Genomic DNA, 12,502 nt, shown 5'->3' on the forward strand with positions numbered 1-12,502 from the left:
GGAAAATTCTGCACAAGATTTGCAAACGTTTTCTTTTAAGTTCCAGTTGCGCACGTTGCAGCCCAAAAAATTGAAATGTTTATTGATGCAATCCTCAAAACACTTTTAAAAAAACTCATAAAATCCCATATAATTAAAGAGGAATTACATTTACTTAAACATAGACTGTCAATGGGTCTGATGATAGAATGAAATACGCTAACAGAGTGTTGATGTGTGTCAGTGGGAGGAGCAGATCGAGCTCGGCTCAGGGATAGGCTCCGCCCTCAGTGCGCGGCCATTGCTGAATCATGTCGGAGAAGAAGGCGCCTGTAGACTTGGGCCTGCTGGAGGAGGACGATGAGTTTGAGGAGTTTCCAGCCGAAGGTGAGCACCGTTCACTCCCTGTTCCCGCGTTGGACAGACTTTTCCTCCTGGTCCTTTCTAAGCCGCCCTTCAACCCGCCCCCCGGGCTGCGGCCTAGTCCCAATGACCTGCGGGCGGCGGGGGTAAATGGAGGAGATTTTTGGGGGGTTGGTGGGGGTGGGGAATGTGAGGCCTTGGCCGGGGATGGAGGGGGCGTGTTCTGTGGTTGGGAGCGGGTGAGTGGGGCAGAGGCAGAATGGGTGGGGCGCTCTGGCCAGGGTGAGGAGAGGGTGGTCTCGGGGAGGATGGGACCTGTGGGGTGGGATTAGGGTGGGTACTATAGAGGGGCTGGCTTCGGCCGAAGGGAGAGGTACCTGGGGCGCGGAGGTTGGAAACCGGGAGAGGAGACCCTGGAGTGACGGGGATCGGTGGGGGTTGTTTGGGATGGTGGGACTGTGGACCGGGGGAGGGGCGACTGTCCTCTCTTCCCCACGTGGGCTGCTGCGGGCAGTGCCTGGCTCTGGGTAATCGGTGCTGGGAACACTAACCTTTTTCTGCCACAGAATTTGCCAACAACCAGGCGGAGTGAACAGTTAGTAAGTTCTGCCTGTAAGAAACATTGTGCCCAGCTGTTTAGTATAAATTCATTCAGATTCTCACTTACAACTTTTGTTGGTGTAGGTGGTTCTACTAAAGCTACTTCAAAGATCTGTCTCAATTACAATATTTGTGCATGATGCTTACACTAGCTTTAGTTTGTTTTGAAAATAATGGAGGAACATATTACACATTTGGTTAAACTTTTTTGTCTGAAACATTTTATTCTCTCCTAAGGTTATGTCTTTAGGGTGAATTTGTCTATTGTGCTCTGGGGCTGAGTCAAATTAACCACTGAACTTGGAATGTGACCACTGGTAAACTGATTGTGAGGTCCATCAGCATCTAGTTTGATCCTGTTCGTATGCACATTTCCCAGTGAGAAAATCAACACATTCTTCCCCATCTAACAACTTGAGAGAGAAATAGCACTGTAGTGTAGATCAAAGGAGTAATTGAAAATATGAGTTTTAAAGAAGCCCTTTAGAAAATGGGTGATAAGCAACTAGGGATTGGTGTGTAAAGTGAATGTTCTGAGACTCATGAAGGGCCACCCCCTGTCATATGAGAAAGATGGCTGGTGTTGGCAAACCAAAGAATGTGAGCTAGCAGCTAGAATGGAAAAAGCTGAAGTTAATGTGGGAATAAGCCGTATAGGGATTTGTGAATGAGATTTTGAATTTGGGAGCTAATGGAAATCAATATGCGTGAGTCAGCCTTAATTGAAAAGAAAAAGCAAAATATAAAAGATGATGGTTTGTCTGAAACCATTCACAAATGCAGGAAAGACTTATAAATCAGACAGCTGTGGAGGTAATAGGCAAGTTGAAGTTTTTAACTGAGGGTGCTTCATCAGAACTGCAGTGGAGGACAGGATATGAACAGTGTTGATTTGGTAAGTTGCAATTTGTGCACAATGTAGACTGGGAAGAGGGCATTGGAAAACTTGAGTGAAGGCTGAGCAATGGTTTCAACATCAATGGAGATAACATTGGTAATATTGTGGACATTGGTGATTCTAGGGAGCCAAGGCCAATTATAATGCCCCTACTGTCACTCAGATTGAGTTGTAGTGAACTCATTATGAATTAAAGCTCGAATCTGGGATATTCCTGATCTATTTCTATATTAAGCACCTGAAGCCTGAATAGGTGTTCATTACTATTTGAAGCTTAACTAGTGATGTGTCAACTCTGCTGTATTTAAGAAAGGGACTATCTAGAAGCACACTGCAGTGTGCTTGTACACGAACAGGAGAGAGAGCATACCCTGAATGGGGCACAGCTAGAGTGGGTATTCGGAATTTGGTGCAAAGTGGGAATTGAACTGCATAGGGGACGAGGTGCTCTTTGCATTTTTTCCTTGCTATCCAACTTCGTAAATCTTCAGAGCATGCTACAGCAGGAGAGGCTACAAAGGAAAGGAACCACTGGTAAGTGGTGGATAAGGTTTTTTTGTGGTTTACAGTTTGTATGTTCTACAGTAACGCGGATCAGGAAAGAAGGGCCCTAGAGTAATTGACTTAAAATGTTTAATTTAAAGGGATAAGTTATGGCAAGAGCGCTCAATGCCGTGGTATGCTCCATGTGGGAAGCCGGGGACATTTCCAGTGCCCCGGACCAGCATGCGTGCAGGAAGTGTGTCCAGCTGCAGCTCCAGGAACGGGGGCTGGGGACACTGTGGAGCATCCGCGAGTCTGAGAGCGTCATGAATAGCACATTTAGAGAGGTGGTCACACTGCAGATGAAGGGACTTGAAGAAAGGGAATGGGTGACCACCAGGCAGTCCAAGAGAAACAGGCAGGTAGTTCAGGAGTCCCCTGGGGTCTCGCTCGTAAATTGGTATTCCGTTTTGGAGGCTGATGAGGGCGCTGGTTCTTCCAGGGAGTGCGGATAGAGCCAAGCTTCTGGCACCACAAGCAGCCTGTCTGTTTTGGAAGGGAGGAAGAGCAATAGTAATAGGGGATTCTATAGTCAGAGGAACAGGTAGGCGCTACCGTGGCCATCAACATGACTCCAGGATGGTTTGTTGCCTCCCTGGTGCCAGGGTCTGGGATGTCACTGAACGGCTGCAGGGCATCCTGAAGGGGGAGGGTGATAAGGCAGAGGACATGGTACATGTTGGTACCAATGACATAGGTAGAAAGAGGGATGAGGTCTTGCATCAAGAATTCAGGGAGTTAGGCAGTAGACTAAAATGCAAGACCCCTCGGGTTGTAATCTCTCGATTTACTCCCAGGGCCATATGCTGGTGAGCATAGAAATAGGAGAATAGTGCAGATGAATACGTGGCTTAAGAGTTGATGCAGGAGGGAGGGTTTTAGATTCCTGGATCACTGGGACCGTTTCTGGGGAAGTTGGGACCTGTACAAGCGGGACAGTCTACATCTGAACCACAGCGGGACTAACATCCTTGCAGACGGGTTTGCTAGTGCTGTTGGGAGGAGTTTAAACTAATTCAGCAGGGGGAGGGGACACAGAATGTTAGCAGAATTGGGACACATCATAATACAGTAAAACAATCAAGTCAGAGGGAGTATAGCTGTAATAAGTTTCAAGGGAGTAAGGCAAGGCTGGATAGATGCCAGTAGTATTACAGGTAAAATGGATGAGTTAAGGGTGAGGATTGATATGTGGAATTGTGATATAGTAACTATCATTGAGACATGGTTGTGGGAAGGGCAGGATTGGCAGCTCAACATTCTGGGATATAGAATCTTAAGGCGAGACAGGGGAGGGTGTAAAAGAGGAGGGGGCGTCGAATGAAGCTTTCTGGGTAGAGTTTAGGAATAAAAAAGGGGCAACCACATTATTAGGTGTTTATTATAGACCCCCAGATAGTCAGGGGAAATTGAGGAGCAAATATGTGCACAATTTGTGGAGGTGTGTAACAACAATAACAATAGGGTATTAAGTGATTTATATTAAGTGATTTCAACTTTCCCAACATTAATTGGGATAGACATAGTGTTAAAGGCTTGGATGGAGTGGATTTCTTGAAATTTGTACAGGAGAACTCTTTAGGTCAATATGTAGAAGGTCCAACAAGGGATAGTGCATTGCTGGACCTAATTCTGGGGAATGAAGCCGGACAGGTGGCTGAGGCGGTGGTGCGTGAGCATTTTAGCAATAGTGGCCACAACATGGTTCAGTTGCTTTTATCATGGTACAGTTTAAGTTTGTTATGGACAAAGAAATCAATAAGTTGCAAAAAAAATGTTTTGGATTGGGAGAGAGTGGATTTTAGTAAAATAAGGCAGGACCTGGCCAAGGTAAACTGGGAACAGTTCCTTGTCGGGAAATCTACAGAGGAACAGTGGGCGGGGTGTTCAAAAAAGAAATGGGGAGAGTACAGGCTCAACATGTTCCCTCTAGGGTGATAAGCCCAGAGAACCAATAATGACCAGAGATATTCAGGTTACGATGAGAAGGAAAAGAGAGGCTTTTAGCAGGTACAAGGGAAGCAAATCAGCAGAGACATTAGTGCAGTACAGACAGTGCAGGGTGGAGCTTAAGAAAGCAATTAGGAGAGCAAAGAGGGGATATGAGAAAGCTCTGGCTGGTAAAAGTAAGGAAAATCCCAAGATATTCTATAAGTATATCAATGGGAAGAAGATAAATAGGGAAAGATAGGGCCCATAAGGGACCAAGGGGGCAATCTATGTGTGGAGCCAGAGGACGTCGCTAGAGTGTTGAACGAATACTTCACATCTGTTTTCACCCAAGAGAATGAGGATGAAGGTATCGAACTCGGGGAGAGAGACTGCGAGGTTCTTAAGCAAGTTTATATAGGGAGTGACAAGGTATTGGAGGTGTTGGCAGGCTTAAAAATGAACAAATCTCCAGGTCCGGATGATTTGTGTCCCAGACTGCTGAGGGAGGCAAGGGAGGAGATTGCAGGGCCGCTGACTCAATTTTTTACTTCCTCTCTGGCCACAGAGGAGGTGCCAGAGGACTGGAGAACAGCTAATGTGGTTCCACTATTTAAGAAGGGTTGTAGAGATAAGCCAGGGAACTATAGGCCAGTGAGTCTCACGTCAGTGGTAAGGAAACTATTGGAGAAAATTCTGAAGGAGAGTATCTATCGCTACTTGGAGAGGCAAGGTTTGATCAGGGATAGTCAGCATTGCTTTGTCAGAGGGAGGTCATGCCTAACAAATTTGATTGAATTTTTTGAGGAGGTGACCAGGTGTGTAGGTGAGGGTAGTGCAGTTGATGTAGTTTATGTGGATTTCAGCGAAGCCTTTGACAAGGTCCCAGATGGGAGACTTATAAAGAAGGCAACTGCACATGGGATACAGGGTAATTTGATAAGGTGGATTCAAAATTGGCTTAGTTGTAGGAGGCAGAGGGTGATGACAGAAGGATGCTTTAATGACTGGAAGCCATTGACCAGTGGTGTACCACAGGGATCTGTGCTTGGTCCCCTATTATTTGTCATTTATATAAACAACATAGATGACAATGTGGGGGGTAGGATTAGTAAAATAACACAAAGATTGGCCGGGTGGTTAATGGTGAGGTTGAGTGTCTTCGGCTACAGGAAGATATAGATGGATGATCAAATGGGCAGATAAGTGGCAGATGGAATTTAACCCTGAAAAGTGTGAAGTGATACACTTTGGAAGGAGTAACTTGATAAGGAAGTATTCAATGAACAGCATGGCACTAGAAAGTTCTGAGAAGCAAAGGAAGCTTGGCGCGTGTGTCCGTAGATCTCTGAAGGCGGAGGGGCACGTTAATGGGGTGGTGAAAAAGGCATATGGGACACTTGCCTTTATCAATTGAAGCATAGATTACAAAAGTAAGGAGGTCATGTTGGAGTTGTATAGAACCTTGATGAGGCCACAGCTGGAATACTGTGTGCAGTTCTGGTCGCCACATTATAGGAAGGATATGATTGCACTAGAGGGGGTGCAGAGGAGATTCACCAGGATTTTGCCTGGGATGAACATTTAAGCTAAGAAGAGAGGTTGGATAGACTTGGGTTGTTTTTGTTGGAGCAGAGAAGACTGAGGGGTGACCTGATTGAGGTTTACAAGATTATGAGGGGCATGGACAGGGTGGATAGGGAGCAGCTGATCCCATTAGTTGAAGGATCAGTCACAAGGGGGCATAAGTTCAAGGTGAGGGGCAGGAGGTTTAGGGGGGATGTGAGGAAAAACTTTTTTACCCAGAGGGTGTTGACAGTCAGGAATGCACTGCCTGGGAGGGTGGTGGAGTCGGGTTGCCTCACATCCTTTATAAAGTACCTGGATGAGCACTTGGCATGTCATAACATTCGAGGCTATGGGCCAAGTGCTGATAAATGGGGTTAGGTAGGTAGGTCAGGTGTTTCTCACGTGTCAGTGCAGACTCGATGGGCCGAAGGGCCTCTTCTGCACTGTGATTCTGATTCTGTGATATTTGGCACAGCTATTTGCTAAATAATCTTGCAGAGCTGATGAGCTCTATCATTGGTATTGATTTCTAAAAGTAACTTAAATGACTCATTGTATATTGCTGCTTTAAAGCAAGAGGAAAGCGGGTTAGGCTGAGGCAATGAGAGCTGTAACTGCTGAAATGGTAGCTTCTTTCAAGTATTTGTCAAAACACCTGTTCTAGTTTTGCTTGTATTGAAAAATAATAGTTCAGCTGATGTCTTCATGACTCATGAAAACAGTTCTTTTACCTCCATATTTACCAAGGGGACTAATAAGGTAGCCATGCCATTAGAAGAGATCAAGACCTTTAAGATGGCTTAACAGTTATCTCCCCTGTTCTTTCAAACTTAGCAGACTTGAACCGGATGGATTGTACCTATGGATATTGCAGTTATGGAAGAGCTAGCAGATGCAATTTTGCATGCATATCAATAAAATCATTTGAAAAGAGAATATTGCCAGAGTACTGGAGGACAGCTAATACTTCCTATATTTTCAAAAAAAAACATGACCAGGGAAATATAGGTCAGTTAGTTTAATCTTGGTGTTAGGAAAAGTTATGGAATCTTTACTCAAAGATATCATTGAAAAACACAGCTAGAAACAAGAAATGTAATAGATTGAATTTCAAAAAGGTCATGATTGATCAACCTTATCGATTTTTGTTTTGAAGTTAGCAAAGGACAACATAGATGTAATATATTTAAATTTTTAAAAGGCATTCAACAAGCAGTGCATGTTAGAAACAAGACTAAGATCAGAGTTTGTAGAGTCTGGACAGGTAGCAGAGTGGATAGCAAACTGGCTACAAAACCAAGAAAAGAGTATAGGGGTAAGGGTAGCTACTCATTGAAAAATGGTGGAAAGTCGTGTTCCACAAGATTTGTTGCTGTTCATAACTTACATTAATGATTCAAACTTGGAAGTTAGAAGTACAGTTTCAAAATTTGCAGACAACAGCAAACATGTTATAGTTAGTATAAAGGAAGAGTGTAACAAAATACAGTTTGACATAATGAACATATAGAATGGGTGTGTAATTGACAAATTAATGTCACTGTAGATAAATTGTGAGGTGTTACATTTTAGTAGGAAGAACAGAGACCATAATTGCTTGGATAATGAGTCTAAATGGAGTGGAAAAGAAAAGAGATCAATCTAGAAGTATAAATCACTAAAAGTAGTGAAGGAGATTAATAAGGCCATTTTGAAGAAAACAAGCCAAGCATGTGAGTTCATCTTTAGGATAGAATTGAATTGCAAAAAAGTTATATTAAACTTGTATAGAACCTTAATGCACACATGGAGTATCATGTACTGCTCTGGTGTCTCCATTATAAATAAGTTGGAGGCATTTGAGAAGATGCTAGGTTGAAGAGCTCTGAGTGTAGCAAGGGCACAATGTATTCTGGGTAGGGGGTTTTAATGTGCATCACCAAGGGTGGCTCAGTAACATCACTACTTATCAAGCTGGCCAAGTCCTGAATGATATTTATGCCAGAGTGGACCCGTATTAGAACCAACAAGAGAGGAAAACCTACTTGACCTTGTCCTCACCAATCTACCTGTTGCAGATGTATCAATCCATTTTGGCAATGGTAGGAATGACAACTGAATGGCAAGGGACAATTAAACAACTACTGGGGGTAGAGGCTTATAAGAAATAGGAACAGGGAGACCATAACAGCCCATCAAGTCTGCTCCATCATTCAGCATTATCATCCTGACCTTGGTCTTCAATTCCATTGTTCTGCCTGTTCCCCATATCCCTTGCATCCTTAAAAGACCAAAAATCTGACTGTCTTAGCCTTAAATTTAATCAATGATAGTGCACCTGCAACCCTCTGGGGTAGGGAATTCCAAAAACACTCAGCCCTTTGAGTGAAGAAATTTCTCCTCATCTCAGTCCTGATTGAAAGCCCCCCCCCCCCCCCCCGTTCTAGGTTCCCCATTTAGGGGGAACAGCCTCTGTCTACCCTGTCAAGCCCCTTTATAATCTTGAATGTTTCAACTAGATCACCTCTCACTCTTCTCAACTCCAGAGAATATAGATCCAATTTACTCAGCCTCTCATCATAGGACAACCCTCTCATCCCAGGGACCATTCTAGTGAAATTTTGCTGTACTGCCTCCAATGCAAGTATATCCTTCCCCAGTTCAATTTACTATAAATTCAGGGTTCTTTAGCACAGCTAACTAACTGAAGACTTGGGAGTTTGGTGAAGGGAGAGAGAGAGTTGTTTGTTTCCTCGTTCTAGCTTTCTCACCCCATGGAAATTGGTTCTTGCTCTACTACAGGGAAAGGGGCTAGCTGTTTGGTGAGTATCTGATAAGTGGGTAAGTTCTGTTCTATTCTATCCCTAAGGTTTAAAATAGTACACAATTTGGTGGTAAAGTTAATAAAATATATAAGAAAGCAACATAAGTGATTAATATAATTATGTAATTATTTAAAACACCATTAAAGATGACAGGACAGGTGAAGTGCCAAGGCTGCAGCATCTGGGAACACCTGAATAACAGTGATCCAGGGCAAACACGTCTGCAGTAAGTGTTTGCAGCTTGAGGAACTGCAACTCAGAGTCATTGAGCTGGAGGCTGAGCTGCAGACTCTGCGACTCATCAGGGAGGCTTTATACCAGGAGGCAGTCACACCACTTAGGACAGGGTCTTTTGATTTGGTCAGTGAAAAGAGGGTGTGACTGCAAATGAGATAGATAAGGGGACCTATAGGGCAGGAGTGTGAGCCTTTGCAATTGTCCAACAGGTTTTAGGTTCTCTCAGCTTGTTTGGATGAGATTGAGGGCTAAAGGGTGGATGAGTAAAGTGACCATGGTGCAGGAAACCATCCAAGTGTGGGGGGAGTATAAAGGAATGTTGTGATAGTAAGGAGGATTGGCTCTGTTCTCTGTTGCAAAGAGCGAGAGTCCAGACAGCTTTGCTCCCTGCCCAGTGCCAGGGTTTGGGACATCTGCTCAGGGCTGGAGTGGAACTTACAGTGGGAGGGGGAGGATCCAATGGCTGTGGTCTGTGTAGGTACTAACGACATAGGCAGGATGAGGAAAGTGGCTCTGCATAGTCAGTATGACGAGCGAGGCACCGAATTAAAATGCAGAACCTCACACGTGGTAATTTCTGGATTATTACCTGAGCCACATGCAAATTGGCATAGGACAAATAAGATTGGAGCAATGAATGCCTGGCTCAAAGATTGGTGGAGGAGAAGTGAGTTCCAGTTTGTGGGGCATTGGCACCAGTATTGAGGAAAGTAGGATCTTTACCATTGGGACGGTCTCTACTTGAACCATGCTTGGGCTGGTGTCTTCATGAGCCGCCTAACTACGGAAGTAGGGAGAGTTTTAAACTGAATAGTCGGGGCAAGGGATTAAATTTGGGAAAATGTAGTAAACCAAAGAGTGGAGACAAGGCAAGAGATGGGTATTAACATGGGAAATGATAAACAGACTGACAGGAAGGGACAGAATACAAATCTCGAGTAAGTCAGCAGATAAAACTAGACACTACAAAAATAATAAAAGTAAAGGTTCTGTTTTTAAACGCATGTAGCATTCGAAACAAAACAGATGAACTGATAGTACAAATAGAAATAAGTAAGTATGATCTGATAGCCATTGCAGAGACGTGGCTACAGTATTACATAGATTGGGATTTGAATATTGAAGGCTTCGTGACATTTAGGTAGGACAGGAAGTTAGGAAAAGTTGGAGAGGTGGCTCTGTTAATTAATGATGGTATTAGCACCTTAGAGAGGGATGACTTAAGTTCAGGAAACCAGGATGTAGAAGTGGTTTGAGTTGAGGTGAAGAATGATAAAGGCAAGAAGCCACTAGTGCAAGTGGTGTACAAGCCTCTAATTGTAACTACACAGTGGGTCAGAATATAAAAGAACAGATAATGGGAGCTTACCAGTAAGATGCAACACTAATCATGGGTTATTTTAATTTACATATAGACTGGAAAAATCAAATGGGCAAAGGTAGCTTGATGAGTTCATAGAAAGTTTTCAGGATAGTTTCTCAGAACAGCATGTTCTGGAGCTGACCAGAGATCAGGCTATACTAGACCAGGTATTGAGCAGTGAGATGGGATTAATTGATAACCTCCTAGTGAAGGCACCCGTAGATAGCAGCGATCATAACATGATTGAATTTTACATTCATTTTGAGGGAGAAATGAGTACATCCAAGATTAATATATTAAAATTAAATAAGGGCGGTTATGAAGTCATGACAGCACAGCTAGCTAAAGTGAACTAGCAAATGAGGTTAAGAGATTTGTCAATAGAAGTGCAGTGGCAAGCATTTAAAGGGATACTCTTTCCAATAAGAAAGAAAAATTCCAAGGGGAGGGCCCACCATCCATGGCTAACTCAAAGTTAAAGACAGTATCAAACTTAACTTAAAGAAAAAGCATATAATTACACAAAGATGGATGGCAGGTCATGATTGGAAAGAAGATAAAGAACAGCAAAGAATGACAAAAAGTTTAATAAGGAGGGAAAAACTAGAGTTATGAGAGAAAGCTAGCTAGTAATATAAAGACGGTCAGTAAGAGTTTCTATATATAATTAAATAAGAAAAGAGTTAACAAATTGAGTGTTGGTCTTATAGAGTGTCTGTCGGGGTAATTGATAGTGGAAAGTAGGGAGATGGCAAATGAATTAAACAAGTATTTAGTTTTGGTCCTCACTACAGAGGAATACAGGTAACATCCCAGAAAAAGCTGTAAATCGGGAAATGGAAGGGAGAGAGGAACTCAGGGAAAATTACAATCACCGGGGAAGTGGTATTGAGCAAACTGGGGCTGTGGGCTGACAATTCCCCAGGTCCAGATGAACTTCACCCACAGGTCTTGAAAGAAGTGTCTAGTGAGATAGTTCTTGCACTGGTTTTAATTTTCCAAAATTCCCTAGATTTGGGTTCCATTAGATTGGAAAATAGCAAATATAACTCCTTTATTCAAAAAGGGAGGGAGACAAAGCAGGAAACTATAGGCCAGTTAGCCTGACATCTGTCATAGAGCAAATGTTAGAAGCTATTGTTAAAGATGTTATAACAGAGCACTTAGAAAAATTCAAGGCAATCAGACAGAGTCAGCATGATTTTATAAAAGGGAAATCATGTTTAAACCAAGTTATTAGAGTTGTTTGAAGGAGTCACATGCGCTGTGGATAAATGGGAACCGGTGGATGTACTTACTGTACTTGGATCTCCAGATGAAGCGCCTCATCAAAGGTTATTGCAGAAAATCAAAGCTCATGGTTATTGCAGAAAATCAAAGCTTAGGGATAACATATTGGCATGGATAGAGGATTGACTAGCCAATGGGGAGCAGAGAATTGGCATAAATGGGTCTTTTTCTGGTTGGCGGGATGTGACAAGTGGTGTGCCACAACTTCTTACATTTTATATAAATTACTTGGGTGAAGGGACAGATGGTATGGTTGCTAAATTTGCTAATGACACAAAGATAGGTAGGAAAATAAATTGTGAAGAAGATGTAAGGAGACTGCAAGGTGACATTGGTTAAGTGAGTTGGCAAAGATCTGGCAAATGGAGTATAATGTGGGCAAATGTGAAATCGTTCATTTTGACAGGAAGAACAAAAAAGAAGCCGATTATCTAAATGGTGAGAGATTGCAGAGCTCTGAGATTCTGAGGGATCTGGGTATCCTAGTGCATGAATCATAAGGTTAGTAAGCAGGTACAGCAGGTAATTAGGAAAGCTAATAGAATGTTTTCATTTATTGTGAGGGGAACTGATTACAAAAGGAGGAAGTTGTGCTTCAGTTGTACAGAGCGTTGGGCGAGACCACATCTGGAGTATTGTATAGAAAGATGTGAATGTGTTTGAAGCAGTTCAGAGAAGGTTTACTAGATTAATACCAGGAATGGGCAGGTTGTCTTATGAAGAAAGGCTGGACAGGTTCAGCTTGTATCCACCAGAGTTTAGAAGAGTAAAAGGCGACTTGATTGAAACCTGTAAGATCCTGAGGGGTCTTGACAGGGTGGATGTGCAGAGGATGTTTCCTCTTGTGGGAAAATCTAGAACTAGAGATCACTGTTTAAAAACAAGGGGTCGCTCATTTAAGACAGATGGGATGACATTTTTTTTCCA

General features: G+C 43.0%; 1 long non-coding RNA gene across 1 annotated transcript in view; it reads left to right on the forward strand.

Annotated features, from left to right (window-relative positions):
* The first annotated feature begins 236 nt into the window (after positions 1-236).
* The window catches only part of LOC121276377, a 41,185-nt gene continuing 28,919 nt past the window's right edge, over positions 237-12,502 (forward strand). The window contains exon 1 of the long non-coding RNA XR_005942647.1: positions 237-366. This is a non-coding gene — a long non-coding RNA (uncharacterized LOC121276377). The remainder of the gene's footprint in view (positions 367-12,502) is intronic.

This window comes from Carcharodon carcharias, chromosome 3, assembly GCF_017639515.1.
Source record: "Carcharodon carcharias isolate sCarCar2 chromosome 3, sCarCar2.pri, whole genome shotgun sequence".
NCBI classification, from domain to species: Eukaryota; Metazoa; Chordata; class Chondrichthyes; order Lamniformes; family Lamnidae; genus Carcharodon; species Carcharodon carcharias.